Here is a 15,522-nt window from a genome sequence, read left to right as displayed (position 1 = left end):
AGTGTCCCATTTGTGCCAGCTCCACTCCAATCACTGTAGAATGCAGTTCTAAGGATTAGAAGAAACTCCTAACTGAACACACTTCATGCTGTTTTTGATTTCTCCCTTCAGACCAACATGTTAATAGCATATTGTACAAACTACTATCACTGGTAGCGGCTCTTACTACTTGCTGATCTCTACCAGACTCTGACTGGTGCTCAAATTTACTACCAGTTGTGCTGTCATTTACATCTTCCAAGTGATAGTCTTAGGTGCATTTTCTATATTTCTTTTTTTTTTACTTATTATTTTTATTTTTTTTAAGGAGGCAGAATTGTTTTCTGAAAAGTAAGTCTTCCCTGTTGCTGTTTTCTGAAGGTCTGGATTCCTTTTTCAGTGCAGGTATTCTCTCCTGTTCAGGGGTACAGCCATGCTGTGGTAGAGCTGAATGTAAATTAACAAACCAGCTGTTTTTTTTTTGTTGTTGTTTTGTTTTTTATTTTATGTTTGTTTTTGTTTCCTATTATTCTGTCTATCACGTTTACAAGGTGCCTATAAAACCACTGGTTTTACAGACACAGTAAACTACTCATAGTTCAGGAGTAAGAGTAAACAAATAGCCTGGGTGGGAGCAACAGCAGCTGCTGAAAGTGGGCCTATCAAAAAATAAAATAAAATAAAATAATCTGTATCCATAAACTTAATCATATGATTCCACAGCCAACTTTGCTGTTGTCCTGAATGTATGTCAGTTTCTTGCCAGCTTGTTACCACACAGGGGTTTCTCTGTAGATACCCAGTGACAGCTAGAATATGTATTTTTTGAGGGAATGATAGAATAAAAACTTGGAATATATTTCGAGTTTTTATGTGACTTTTCCTTTGTTGGTATTACTGTTGTATTTTTCTCATGTATATGGTTCAGAGTGTAGGTGTTACATTATTACCCAACACAGAAATGTTTGTTTTCATGCTGGTAAAATCCTTCATTTGAAAGTCCTTGTGTACTATTAATTGTTAATTTGACTGAAGTCTTCTGTTTTTAAAGTGATTTCACTTCTGTCTTGCCTCTAAATCGAAAACAAAGTAAAAAGAGTATCTGCTTAGGAAAGCTGTATTTAAAAAAAAACAAAAAAAAGGTATATACAAGATGTAGCAAAGGATTAGTATTGTAAATATTATTCAATGTATGCAAAAGGAGAGATACCTATTTGAATGAGAGAATTTTTTTTTTTTTTTTTTTAATGTAAGTAGTGTTGTTTTTCACTTCAAGTATTGGTTCTTCACTTATTACCAAGAATTTCATGTTTCCAGACAGGTGTGTATAGTCATGTCAGGAATGTGTGACCTTTACCTTGAAATTCTGCTCAGTCATGAAGCCCTTGGCTTTCCTTTTAACCTAGCAGATAACTGGGGCATACAAACATTGAAATTTGGAAAGATGAGAATTGTAGCTAATTTAAATTACATTGTTCTAGTATCCTGTTCTAGTAATATTTGATAGCCGTCGTTTTTTATGTGCAGGAAAAAAAATCTACCAATGGGACTGAGCTGTTTTAACACTCTATCTTAGTTATATTTAGAAAATTTGTAATCCATGCCTCTCTTTAAATATGGTTCTGATTTTAGTGCTTAATGCATTCCTTAGGAAATGAACATAACTTCCTATAGTTAAGTAAGATATTCTGTAAGATAGCTTTTAATTCTTCAACTAAGCCCTGTTTAATAGTAGAAGAGCAGTAAAACCAGTAAAACACTGGATTGAAGCTGTTGAGAATTACTCTCTCCAATCTATTACTCTTTGCAGTTACATATGTACTTGGAGAACTGTGTTTGCTTATGTATAAAACTCTCATATCTCTCCCTAGCATTAGATCTCCCTAGATTAGAGATCAGTACTGTGACAAAAACCTCCTTTCTCAGTAACAGTGTTCAACAAGGAGTCACGCTTTGTACAGATTGACGTGAACTGTAAGTGTTCTTTGTAATATATACCAATAAAAAGAACAGACTGGCTTCAGACATCCTAAAGGGCACAGAGAAGAAAGCAAGCAAAAGACGCACTTCAGTTGAAAATCAGTTAGCTTTACCAATCTTGTTGATGGTTTGACTATTGGTATTGGTTTGACTCCTCATGTCAGCTACTGAATGTTCCTTCTGCCCTGAGCCCACTTGCAGATCTGGTTAACCTTTAGTTGCTGCTGTTCATCAGACACTTGAGGAAAGTTACTAGGAAAATATCTTGCTAAGTATGTAGTCTTAGGCATTTTATAGCTGTGCCTGTACAGAAATATCATGTGAGAGCCACTGCTTGTGATATATATTTCAGCAATGTTTTAATAACAGCAGTAGTTAGCAGTTGCTTCAGAAATTTTGCATCCTAAATTGTTAGCTTTGTAAGGAGCAGACAGATTTTGCCACTCTTCAAATGTCTCTCTTAATATGTTTTACAGTTTGATTGACAAAAGAAAGGGAGGAAAAAAAAAGAAGAGTATTAGCTTTTTTACTTGCTTGAATGTTTTCCAGGGAGTGAAAAAAGATCTGTGCTTTGATGTGTTAGGCTGATGTAAGCTTGGGGGATTAGTGTCTGAGTTGCTGGGCTCACCATCTGGGAGAATAATTTAATTTATTTTCTTTTTTAAGAAAAGACTGCAAAAGACCTTGAGGTCAGTGCAGCTTGATGGAGGTGTTCACTGTGAGTCCAACTGAAAAAAACTTCTGGAATTCTAGTTTTATTTACAAGCTATTTCAAAACTAGTTTAATGGAGTCCAGATCCTCAGTACATGTATATCTGCTGATAAAGTTAACAGTATTATCAATCTCCACAGCAAATTTTGTCCCAGTGAAGTATATATTCTTCTTTCTCAGACCTTGGCATGCTGGCTTGCAGGCAATCAGAGGCTCTCATGAGAGGCCCTTCTGTCTCTCCCACATCTTACTTCTGAATTTGTTTAAAGTAATGAGGCCAGCTGTCCTGTCTGAATGAATCAGCACTCAGGTTCAGCAGTTTTCCTTCAGTAAGGCTTCAAAGGAAGGAAGTCTTCAGTACTCGTAAAGATTTCTGTTTGTAGAAATTCATGAAAACTGGCTGCTATTTGGATTTGGTCACAATTTAGGATAAACCCATATGTCATACTTGTATCTATTACAGTTCCCTCGTAAAGTGAAGATATTTTATACAGATAAATAGAAGAGATCTTGCTCTTCTAGCTCCAAAGCCCTTTTTCATGCAACATTAAAGCCTAATTAAATATGTTTATATAATGTATGTATATATACATATATATATGTATAAATTACCGCAAATATGTATTAATTCAGAAATAGATGTTAACTCAGAAGAGGCTATATGCATTAAAAAAAAAAGTGTTGAATCACCTCTTAACTAATTTGTGAGGTTTAGTAGTTACATTTTGTATAGATTACTGTGGTACTTACCTACTAAGCTATGTGACTATTTCAAAATTCTTTTTAACTGGTACTGAATATTCTGATAGTGAAACATCTTTCTGTATCCTCTGAAAAATGTTGGCTTTAGAATATGAAGGGCACTCCCCCTACCTTCCTAAATGATAAGAAAGTCAGGTATACAACATGTAGTGATTCTAAGTTTGTCCAGGTTCTTTGATGCTCTACTTATCACAGTGAGACATAACACCATTAGAAAGTGGGATGATAGATATAATGCTGCAGATGCTCTAGAGGAGTACTCAGACATCTCACTGCATGGCATATAGCACTACTTATTCTGAGAAAAAAAGCTCTGTTATAAACTGTCTAGGTTCCAATTCTCCATGGGAAGCTCTTCATGCCTGAAACAAAGCTTATGGACAAGCTGTTAAGCACAAGTAGATGCTAAGTATCTATTTTCCATTTTGTATTAGAGAATATTTCTAAAGACTTACAGAGTTTTGGGAAAATTTGAGTTATTTGGATGCTCTATTTGTACAGGAAAAAGAGAGATGATGACATACAGAGGATGCCTGAGAGGTGGCTATTAGTTTTTTGTTATGACAACTGTAAACGTAGAACATATTATGACATGTTGTGTAGTCATTTGCCCTAGTTCTCTAAAGAGTGTGGAAGGCCAAAGCAAGGTCTTCAGTCTTGCTGGCTTCCCAGTTTTGTCTTTGATGCACTCTGCCTTCATTTGGAGGTGGAAAACCAATATGCAAAACAAGAATATGACTGTGTGTGTGCCTGTGTTTGTTCAAATGAACACACAGGGTACTTGATCTCTGTGGGTCCCTTCCAACTCAGGATATTCTGTGATTCTATAGCAGAAAGGTTTAAAATATACATGCAAATAAATAAAATAAAATAAAATAAAAAATCTGAAAATATTTTTGATAGCAGCTCTCTTCTCAACCTGTAAATCTGGCTAGGAATCTTCCCTTGTGTTTCTGCAACCCACGGGAGAACTGCAACAAACACCTTTGTGTACCCATAGTGAGACTCTGGCATAGTGCTGAGATAACTACCTAGCTTGCTGGAAGGAGGCATGCAGTGGGTAGGAGGGCACGATGATAACAAGGATGTGCAGCTCTTGAATATACATGGAGCCATACCACATCTGCAATGCTGCCCATGGCTTATGCAGGTAGTCTGTCAGGACAAGTCCTGAGGCAGTGCAAGAACATAGCAGTGCTCTTTTGCTTTCTTCACCCTTGCGTTTTGGTGGTTGTTGCTACATTGATTTCTATTAATGGATCCCTCTTACTAACATAGCTTCAAGATAGGGTAGAAGGTTAGAAAGCTAATAGTATTTGCTGGACACTGCTGTGGTGCTTCTTGTGCATAGTCAGTCTACTTAATGCACTTTGAAGTACAAAAATACCCTTCTTATGTTTATTAATTAACATTCTAAGAAATATATTTAATGATGTTTTTACACATTTTACTGTAACAGAAGTTAGTGGAATTAATTAGGAATTAGAGAGAATATACCATTTATTATCATAGGAAAACTATTATTAGTGAACAGGCTATTAAATGATTTGAAATCAAGATATTGTTCTTCTGTTAGTAGGGAAATATTTTTCACCCTGCCACTACCAAAGTAAAAAGAAATACAGTGCCTATCAGGTGTCTCTAAAGGAGAGTTTACTGAATATCAAATTACTACTTCTCATCAAGAAGACTGATGTAGTAGAAATGCTAAGTCATGGCTGCTTGAAATGGTGATTGAGCACCTGGTAGGAAGGCAGGGGAGCTCAGGTGCATGCAATGTAGCTGAGCAACTGGAAGTGTTGGAGCCAGTTCCTAGACCTCACTTAAGGGTTGGCAGTGGAGCCAAGGCTATCTTGTTGGGGATCCCTTCGTAACTGAGGCCTTCTGAAGGTAAGCAGATTCTTTCTGTTATTTTTGGACCCAGAGCTGTTACGTTTGTGCAAATCCTCACTTGCTGTAGCCTCAGATCTTGCTACTCTGTTATTATTGCTGTGCTTTCCATCATTTTACAATTGAGTTTATCAGCAAATTCGTTTAGTCCAGTGTGGTAAAAATATTCATTTTTGGCATCAGGTCTCAGTATGGAAAATAGATTATGTAATACTTCCAGGAAAACACCTTGGAACATTCAGTTCACAGATTATTTGTGTGTTCACTGGTGGGGGAAAAAAAAGCACAAAGGATCTGTGGAGAAGAGCTGGAGAAGAGGAACAAAAGAATAAAAAGGGATGAGCAAATGAATCTGAGAGTTTTGAGGATGGTAAAAATAAATACAGAAGGACTTGGACAGTGGAGCAAACCAGAAGATAAATAAAAAAATAACAGTAACAAGACTAGAGTCCAGCAAGAAGAGGAAAACTGAAGTGACTAATTCTGCTGGAGAATTGGAGGGAAATATTGGGAATCAGTGATAAGAACAATGGGTGGAATGCAACTGGCCAAAGAGGATGAGAGGTTCAGTGGAACTGAATAAATAAAGAAATGGTTATTTGGAGGCTATCAGTTTGTGATCCTGCATGTAACACTAGTGATCAAGAATATAAAAAGTCAAGTTATCTGTAGTTGTAACTAAGGTAGCCCTTAGTTAGCTAGGTCAGACATCTCTACTGAATAAGTGTGTTTATTCTGGTAATCATTTGCTAGTGCTGAGGCTTATGCAAGGCCCTGCTATGCTGTTCAGATCCACAAAAACTAAAAATCTGACTAAATGTATTAAGAGAATGAAGCTGCTTCTCTCTCAATCTTTTAACTCCATAACTGCCTTATGCTTCCTTCCAGACCCTAGTTGTACTTAAAAACTTTGGTGTGAAGCCATGCAGGGAGTGGTGACAAGCTTACAATCTTTTCTCTCTTCTTTTCTCTAAAGTGCACATAGCTTTAACTCTGCTCTGGTTCACTGAGTTGCTGCACAAATGTTTGCAGCAGCTTGAGGATGTGGGATGAGTAATGGGGTGAATGATAGTGTTCTTAATTGCAATGAGTGCAAGTTTATGCCAGAGCAGAATATATGTGTGTCTACAATCACAAACAGTGATATAGCAGGAAAGATTGACTAGATGGGATTTTTTTTAAAGACCTGGTCAGGGAGATTTTTTTTTTTTTTTTTTTTTTTTTTTTTTTTTTTTTTTTTTTTCCTGGAGTAAGAAATTAAGATAGAGTCATGTTAAAAGGCTGTGGAAATAGCTGATTTCTATTCAGAATGCCAGTGTTGTGCCATTGCAGAACAAAAAATTCTGGAAAACATTAAGGGAAGTTGTGTGTTGGAATTAATTTTCTGCTTGTTTCCTGATGTTTTTGCAAAGGACATCACTTTATTTTGTGAACAGTCCATGAAAATGTAAATCTGACTCAGAAGTTTCTAGAGATAGATTTTTTATTTTTTTTTTTTTTTCCCCCTTCCATGGATAATGACAAGAAATCAAATTGACCTGTTTTCAGTATGAAATTTAGAATAAATCAGTAGTCTGTCAAGTTTTGAAAACAGTCATTTATATAATTTTATTAGTAAAACTTGAATCTTTTCTTTTATGAAACATTCTGTGTGTTTTGTACGCACAGCCCTTGTAAATGTTAGCACGTTCAATCTCCAATTCAGCCTTAAAAGTTCTATGTGGCCATTGATATAAGCAATTATATCTTAACTATATGTAAGTCCCAACTGAGATAGATACATAAACAAAGTCATTTGCTCTGTGCCAGAGATGTCTGATTGGTCCAGTAAACCTGTGCATCTGGGCAATGTAAGTGCACAACTCTCTTCATCATCTACTTCAAATCCCTCCTTAAATTTACTTTTGTTCTCCGAAGGTAATAAAGTTTTAATCAGGATCTCTGTGTGCTATGCTGGTAGTATTATTATTGTTTTTTTAATACTAACAACATTCAACTTATTAACAGTAGTTTGTGGCACACAGTATTTAACACAATTGGGTCACAGATGATCAATTCCAGGCATTAAAAACACAGAGACCATCAGCCTTTAAATGTATATTTTCTCTATTTGATATTTTCATCTTGACTTATGTATGCTCGCAGTTGTCATCTTCTGTCAGAAATATGTTGGACCTCTTGTGCAGAATCTTGTCTGAAGAGACAGGTCCTGACCCCCGAGGCTGAAGGCTCAAGATCTATAGAGTGCTAAAATTCCCTTTTCTGCTATAGGTGGAATAGATGAAGAGAGAAAGAGTTCGCCGAGGAACTACTTAACACCGGTTAGGAGTCAGCAGGGATTTGGTATACAGGTAAGGAGTCATAGTGATTGGTGGAGTTAAAGTAGTTGTTGCAATGGTGGTGACAAAGGGGCTATCCATGTTTGTCAGTATGAGACTGGCAAAAGTTATGAGAGGTTTAAGATTAGGTTTAAGACATGAGCGTGGCAAGAGCAGAAGAAAAAATTTGGATCTTTTTTTTTGTTAGACATAATTCTTTAAGCACAGCTGCACATACTTCTATTTATCTGGATAATTTCTGCAAATCTCAGTCCTACATTAGAAAGGATTTTTACACTTAGTCCTGTACTATGATCTTATTTTTTGCTTTTTCAAATCTGTAGGTTTACTTTGCAGAACAGTTACACCAGCTACACAGAACAGAGACTCCAGAATAAGAGGTTAAGTGTTAGTTTATGGATTAGAACCATTGATGAGCCAACTTTCTGAGTATCAGCCTTTGGACGGACCCCTGCCATTGTGGTAGGGTCTGCTCCTGGCTCAAACTCCTGAAGGGAACTTACTTGGCTTGCAAGTGCAGGAAATGCTACTGCTGTGATGTTTCCAATTTATTTGCATTCTAACTAAGAATGACTGCTGTATGTATTCTTAACATATGTTAACCTCTCTGCTGCAATTCTTGCCAAGAAACTGTCACAAAGGTATTTAGCGAATAAAACGGTGTAGGAAACTGCATAGGAAACTCCTGTTGTAGTGCAGTGCCTGGTGTAACTAATTAGGCATATTCAACAGAAGGCTGAAGATAAATAAAGCTACATATGTACATTGTTTAGGTAAAGTGCATTATATTTTGCATCACAATTGTAATCCTTTTAGATGCTAGTGATCTCCAGAAAGGCACAAAAAATCAACAGCTAAACAAGCAAATGATGGTAGTGTAGTCCAGCATGAGCCTTTCTCTCAGGCTCAATGTTAACAATGTGAGGCGGGATCACACAGAGCTGTTGCAAGCATCTGTATAAACTATTCTTTCCTGTAAGCTTGTATTCTGTATACACAGTATTTCTTTTTATCTCTTCTAATTAGGTTTCCTAAGCTCACATCTCACCTTCCATCCCTGAACTTGCAGGAACACGTGCCACTTCATTGGAAAGCAGAGCTGTGTTTGTAGAGTATGCTGTTTAACAATATTTTCCCCAAAGAAAGGAAAGTATTAGTTTGTGTCAAAAGGGATTTTGCTTTGCTGATCCACTGCAGTGGCCAGGTGTATTTTCTGAGAACCGGAGGAGAAGGGCCTGTGGATGTGATCTGTAAGCAGGAGCAGCTGGTGGCAGGCAGGTTTGTATGGCTGGGGAGGCCAGCACAGCATGCAGCCCACCACAAGTTGCTGTAGGAAATGAGCCAGAATTGGGTTGAAAGCAGGACAGAGGGGAAGATATATCAAGTAGTGTTTTAAATAGATTTTGGATATACAAAGTGGATTAAAGAAGCAAGTCTCAGACCTTATATCTTTCTTTTATCCTCTGATATATAAAAGCTGTTCTAAACTGTAGCTGATTTCTCTTTCCCTTACTTGTCCCCAGACTATGTATTCTTTCAGGCATGCAAGGGATTTTTGTTTTCTTCCATTTGGAAAGTCTCTCTCAGCTCAGGAATGTTGCTTGGCACAGAAAAGACAGTAAAAGTCAAGAAGGATTGAACTGTTATCCCTACAAAGTGAATTCAAAATAATGTGTGCAGTTGTACTTAACACTTTGTGGTGTCTGTCTCTTGTAGCTGAGATCACAAGTATGAAGTGAATGCCCATTACTGTAATACAAGCAAGTAATTTCTCAAAAGGCAGAGGAAAAGAACTAGTGTGTGGTCTTGTAACTTCTGCTAAATTTAAATTACAAAATAGATTTACAGTAATGCTGTTTTTCATTTAGTGTTTGAAACCTCTTGATCACTGTAGCTTTTTAATATTGTAAATGTTGGCCAATAATGACTTTGAACAAGAGAGCCATAGATAATTCCTGTTTTATTTCTTAAACTGTAGGCTGAGCAAAATCATTTGTTTATGTGTGTACGTACACTTACATAAAGTCAGTCTCAACTTGTCTACATCAGTGTGGGTTCATTGTAATGAGTATAACCACTTGTCTTTCCATATCATTTTAAAATGCCTGTAAATAATTGTATGATTTTAGATTAATTTGAGAGCATACTGAAAGCCATGCATTTCCATGAGCTCTAGGCTAATTAATCAGAAAAGAAAAATAATCTCACAAAGTTTAGCTAACAAAGCAAATCCAAGAATAGTAACATGGACAAGATATAAAATTTCCTCCACTGAGGTACATTATTTAAAACTGTTCATATACCTTAAAAGGAAGGGTGCGTTGGGAATAATTTACTGTATTTTGTTATAACTTACTCTACATGTAAGTTAAGTGTATGCTCGTTCTAACATAACTGTGTGGCAGGGAATGAAGATGCTCAGTGTCTCAAACTTGCATTTAATATCCATCCTGTGTTGATATCCACTCTCAAAGTTCATGGCCTCACCAATGCAATTTTGGGGGGGATTTTGGATAGGTTTTGTTTAGTATTGCAAACAGCAAACTTATAGGGAGAGTCCAACAGAGGGCTGCAAAGATGAAGGTCCTTTACAAGGAAAAGCTATGAGACCTGGCCTGTCCATGGTACTGTGATTCTATGAAAACCAGAATCATAGAATGGACTGGGTTGAAAAGGACCACAATTATCAAGTTTCAATCCCCATGCTATGTGCAGGGTTACCAACCTCTAGACCAAGCTGCCCAGAGCCATACCAGCGTGGCCTTGAATGCATTCCAGGGACAGGACATCCACAACCTCCCTGTGCAACCTGTTCCAGTGCCCAGTGTTCCAGTTCACCACCCTCTGTGTGGAAAAACTTTCTCCTAACATCTAATCTGAATCTCCCCTGTCTCAGTTTAAAACCATTCCCCCTTGTCCTATCACTATGCACCCTCGTAAGCATTCATTCCCTTCTGGTTTATACATTTCCTTCAAGTACTGGAAGGCCACAGTGAGGTCTCCCCAGAGCCTTCTCTTCTCCAAGATAAACAAATTCAGTTTCCTCAACCTTTCTTCGTAGGAGAAGTATTCCAGCCCTTTGATCATCTTAGTGGCCCTCCTCTGGACCTACTCCAAGAGGTCCACATACTTCCTGTACTGGGAGCCTTAGGCCTGGACACGGTATTCCAGATGGGGCCTCACAAGAGACAAGTAGAGGGGGCCAATCACCTCCCTCTCCCTGCTGGCTACCCCTTTTTAAATGCAGCCCAGAACACAGTTGGTCTTTTGGGCTGCAAGAGCAAACTGCTGGCTCGTGTCCAGCTTTTCATCCACCAGAACACCCAAGTCCTTCTCTTCAGGGCTACTCTTAAGCAGATCTTCCCCCAGTTTGTATAAATACCTGGGATTGCCCCAACCCAAGTGCAGCACCCTGTACTTGGCCTTATTGAACCTCATTAGGTTTTCATGGGCCCACTTCTCCAGCCTGTCTAAGTCCCTCTGGATGGCTTCCCTTCCTTCCAATATATCAACCGCTCAGCTTGTTGTCATCTATGAACTTGCTGAGGGTGCACTCAATGCCATCATCTATGTCATTGATGAAGATGCTGGAGAGCACCAGTCCCAAGAATGACCCCTCAGGGACACTGTTTGTGACTGGCCTCCACCCTGACACAGAACCATTGATTACAACCCTTTGTCTGTGACCAGCCAGTCTATTCTTAATCCATCAAACAGTCCATCCTTCAAATCCACACCTCTCCAATGTAGAGAGAAGGATGTGGTGAGAGACCATGTCGAAGGCCTTGCAGAAGTCCAGGTAGATGATATCCACTGCCCTTCCCCTGTCCACTGAAGCGGTCATTCCGTCATAGAAGGCCAGCAGATTGGTCAGGCACGATCTGCCCTTAGTGAAGCAATGTTGGCTGTCTCAAGTCATGTTTTTATCCTGTATGTGCCTTAATGTAGTTTTTAGGAGGATCTGCTCCATGTTCTTCCAAGGCACAGAGGTAAGACTCACTGACCTGTAGTTGCCTGGGTCGTCTTTTCTCCCTTTCTTAAAAATGGGAGTAATGTTTCCCTTTTTCCAGGCACTCGGAACTTCACCAGGCAGCCATGATTTTTCAAATATGATGGAGGGTGGCTCGGCAATCAAAACTAGTTGTGGCCACTGACTTCCTTGAATGAGCACCTCGCTGTGACGTACCAGTGCTTCTGAGTCTTGTAAGCTCTTCACTGGTTTACTCTGGCGATGCTAAAAATAAGGTGTTTGAATGTGTAGAACAGCAGGAATACAGCCTTTTAGACAAAACTTCAAACATTTGAGAAAAGCGTCTCGGGAAATACACACACTTCATATATGTTACACAGCATAGAAGATTTCAAAGAAACCTCAAACACTTTTTTTTTTTTTTTTTTTTTTGTAATTCCTAGACTTCTTTCAGATATGTTTTCTTCCGGACTACTTAAAATCGAATTTTTGATATGCAGTATCATTGAAATATGATTCGTATGATTTTGCATGGTTCATAGTTTTTGCATTATCAACTTTTCCCATAGCGATCTGGAATTTTCTGTGAATGCTTGGAGGTTAGCAGCATGCTGTGTATTACAGGAATTCTGAGAGAATGAATCCTTGAATCTCCCTTGGGAAGCTATGTTGTTCACCTCTTAATTCTGGAATGTTTATCTTTTAAAGTGGTGGTGCTTTCTTCTCTTATATTTGAAAGGTTTGTTGTATGTCCTTAAACCCTGATGTTTCAGCTGTGTGAGTGCAGGTGTGTTCCTTGTGAAGGCTATGGAAATCTGCAGGGTGCATCTCACTTTGCTGCAGGGCTTGTCATTCAGTTTGTCAGGTCAGACAGAAAATACTGAGCAATTCCAAGACGAATGTCAGAGATTTCATTTCCAGCCAAGTTATCCTGGCTTTCCATCTTCTGCCATCTCTTTAAATCCAACAGAAACTCCCACTAATCTCTGTATACAAGCTTTGGCTGGCTCCAGCTGTAGCCTTAGGATGTGCAAGATATATAGGGTAATTTGCCCAAGGTAACTTCGTCTGTGCTTTTTGAGGAGTTGCTGACCAACCTGTAACAGTTGATATTGGTTTTGATTTCTGCAGATGATTGTACTTACTTTCTCTCCAGAAATGGAAAAATAGGTGATAGGAAAAATTCTGTGGTTCTCTTCTATATATTCCTGTCCTCAAAATTTAGTACCATTTAGCTTTAGAAACATAATTGCAAAGCTTTAGTAGACTGTTCTGAAAAAAGTGGAGTTAAGATAATGTTTCATGATACCAAATTTCTTGTCATCAGAAACAACAAAGGGGATATATGTTGCAGATGTACACTTAGAGTCTAGCTTGCAGTTTGCAGGTAATGCAGATCTTGTTATATTATGCTGTGCACTGCAAATGCAAATTAACAAGCAGTTCTAGATGATGCAGGGTATCTGCCTTGCTTCTCAGCTTCGCCTTGTCAGCCCTGCTTTCTGAATAGCACTTCACACGTATGTGTATGTGGGTATCATTTTAAAGCTCCTTTTGCTATCTTACTGGCCGTATGTTTCTTTTATAAACCGACTGTCATCCTAAGTTTGCGGAATTTATGTATTTACTGGTTTGCTGTTGTAGCTTCAATAAAACTCTTGACCTAAAGATCCACGAGAAGCATGTGAAAATGAGTAAGCTTCTCTCTTTAGTCATCTAGGTTTCTACTGTGATTGGTGGAATAAATTAACTAAAGTACGTGGAGATGTTGAAGAAAAGAAAAAGTGACAGGTAAAGGAAAGAAGTAAAACTATACAACCTATTCTGAAGGTGTTTTGTACATTTACATATACTTGCATGGGCCTTTTTGGACGTTTTTCAGAATGTCTTACAGCATTTCTACCTCTATTAATGCTAAAATAAATAAATATATGGGATCCTGCTGGTGTCTATAACTCAAGTGGAGATCAAGTTTTCACAATATTTTTCCATGTGTTATAGGTTAGCGGAGGAAAGAGCATACAGAAGGAAAAAGGATAATGAGATGCTTTCCATTTAAATTTGAAAACTGCTTGGGTTGTCCTTACAAATTTATCTCTCCAGTGAACATCAGAGTTGAAATTCCTCTTGCCAATTTTTCTATTTCCACAAGTTGGTGGTGGCCGGAATACTGGCCACATGTGATTGGAAGAACAGAAGACTTAGAGATGAGAAGCAGATTCCTATTGAGGTCTACTGAGGTTTGAGTATGGCCAAGAGATGTAGTAGTGTGCAGTGTCGCTGACTGAAGGCAGCCATATCACATTTGTAACAAGTTCATTCCAGGACCTCAAGTGCCTGTGAAACTAAACTTGATGTTGTAATAACTGCCTTTCACTTCAGATCAAGAACGTACTCTGGAAATGAGAGACTTTGCATGCTATTTCGTAGTTTTGCTGCCTGACAGGTGAATTTATATAGCAGCCAATTCCCTCCCTTCTCGTGCCCCTGCTGTGATGGTGCTTTTTTCTTCTCTGGGCATTTGTAATTCTGGGGGGTATGAAAAGAAGAATCAGGAAAGATGTGAAAAGACGTCATCAATTATTTCAAATAAATCTAATAAACTGAACAGATGTTGGCTGTCTGTTTCCAAACTTTCCTTGGGAAAGAAATCCTTTAGATTTCCTTTTTATCTAAGGTCTTCTTTGCCAGAATGTAGATATTATATGCAGTAACTCCACATCTATACAGTAATCACTTCCTAATCACTTATCTTCAAATTCCTGAAGTACACCAGTATCCAGGTTTTTCCTGATTGTTTTCCATGCTTTTGAAGGAAATTGACATTTCCTTCTTCATACATCTGCTTAAATTCCATATTCTTTAGGAGCAGTGTGTTTATGGAAGGTGTATAATGATAGTGCTGGAGTTTTAAATGCTAGGTATAAGCTGTTTTAAAAAAAGATCCAATGGCAAATTTAATTTTTGCATATTTGTTAAGATTAAATTCTTTGCACGCTTTTTTGAAGCAAAGAAACTTTCTATCTCATATGCATAACTAAATTCAGATTAATATCTGTGCATTTTAATATACTAGTGTCTGTGAGTTTGTAACAATATAAACTTCTACTGTTGTTAATTCAGAATCATTATAAGCCTATAGAGTTATTTTTGTAACAGTCAGAGATACTTTTTTTGCATTTACAGACTGTAATCAAATCTGTCTCTTGAACTTCCTGTTTCTGTAACAGCATAAAAATGATTGTTTTTTTTCCTATGAAATTGAAATACATTTATACTGTTATAAAGTCATATTCTGATATTATGTCTAGGTCAATTTGGTCTAGCATTCAGCTGGGGACTGAGAGTAGGTTTAAAGTGTAATACACAGTACTTTTCTTTTTCTAACTATTAAGGAATGATACTCAGCCTTGGCCTCTTTGGAAGACCTTGTTCTAATAAACTGTTACATATTTGTACTACAAAGCAAAGTAGCTTACAGATATTGCATTAAGTACTGAAGTTATTTGTACGTTTCAGAAATAAATTTTTATTAGCAGTTGTAAGCCTGTCATATTCTTAAGGACCTGCTAAAGTTGACTTAACTTTCCACTAGCTGTTCTTTACAGCTGACATTCTTTTAAATACTTCAGCTGCACACCAGAAACACCGGTGAAAATGGCAGAGCAAGACAATATCTTTAATATTGCCTGAAGATGCAGAGTGCTGTATCTGTTGTGCAACCCCTGGTGAGAAAATTGGCTATGGAAGTGGTATTCTTTATAAATACTGTAGAAATTCCACTACTTAGAGGTAAAAGCATCCTGTTTGCAGCTGTAGACAAATGAACTGAATTGATTAATTCTATAACTGTAGATCTATTTAATTGGGTTAACTTAGAGTTATCTTGT

General features: G+C 37.7%; 1 long non-coding RNA gene across 1 annotated transcript; it reads left to right on the top strand.

Moving 5' to 3' along the window:
* Nucleotides 1-5,244: 5,244 nt before the first annotated feature.
* Nucleotides 5,245-14,660, top strand: LOC125693616 (uncharacterized). The gene is made up of 3 exons (XR_007377180.1): nt 5,245-5,323; nt 7,595-7,674; nt 13,634-14,660. It is a non-coding gene; the product is annotated as an uncharacterized LOC125693616 (long non-coding RNA).
* Nucleotides 14,661-15,522: the final 862 nt, after the last annotated feature.

Source organism: Lagopus muta, chromosome 5, assembly GCF_023343835.1.
Source record: "Lagopus muta isolate bLagMut1 chromosome 5, bLagMut1 primary, whole genome shotgun sequence".
NCBI classification, from domain to species: Eukaryota; Metazoa; Chordata; class Aves; order Galliformes; family Phasianidae; genus Lagopus; species Lagopus muta.
This window is presented reverse-complemented; position numbering and strand designations above follow the sequence as displayed.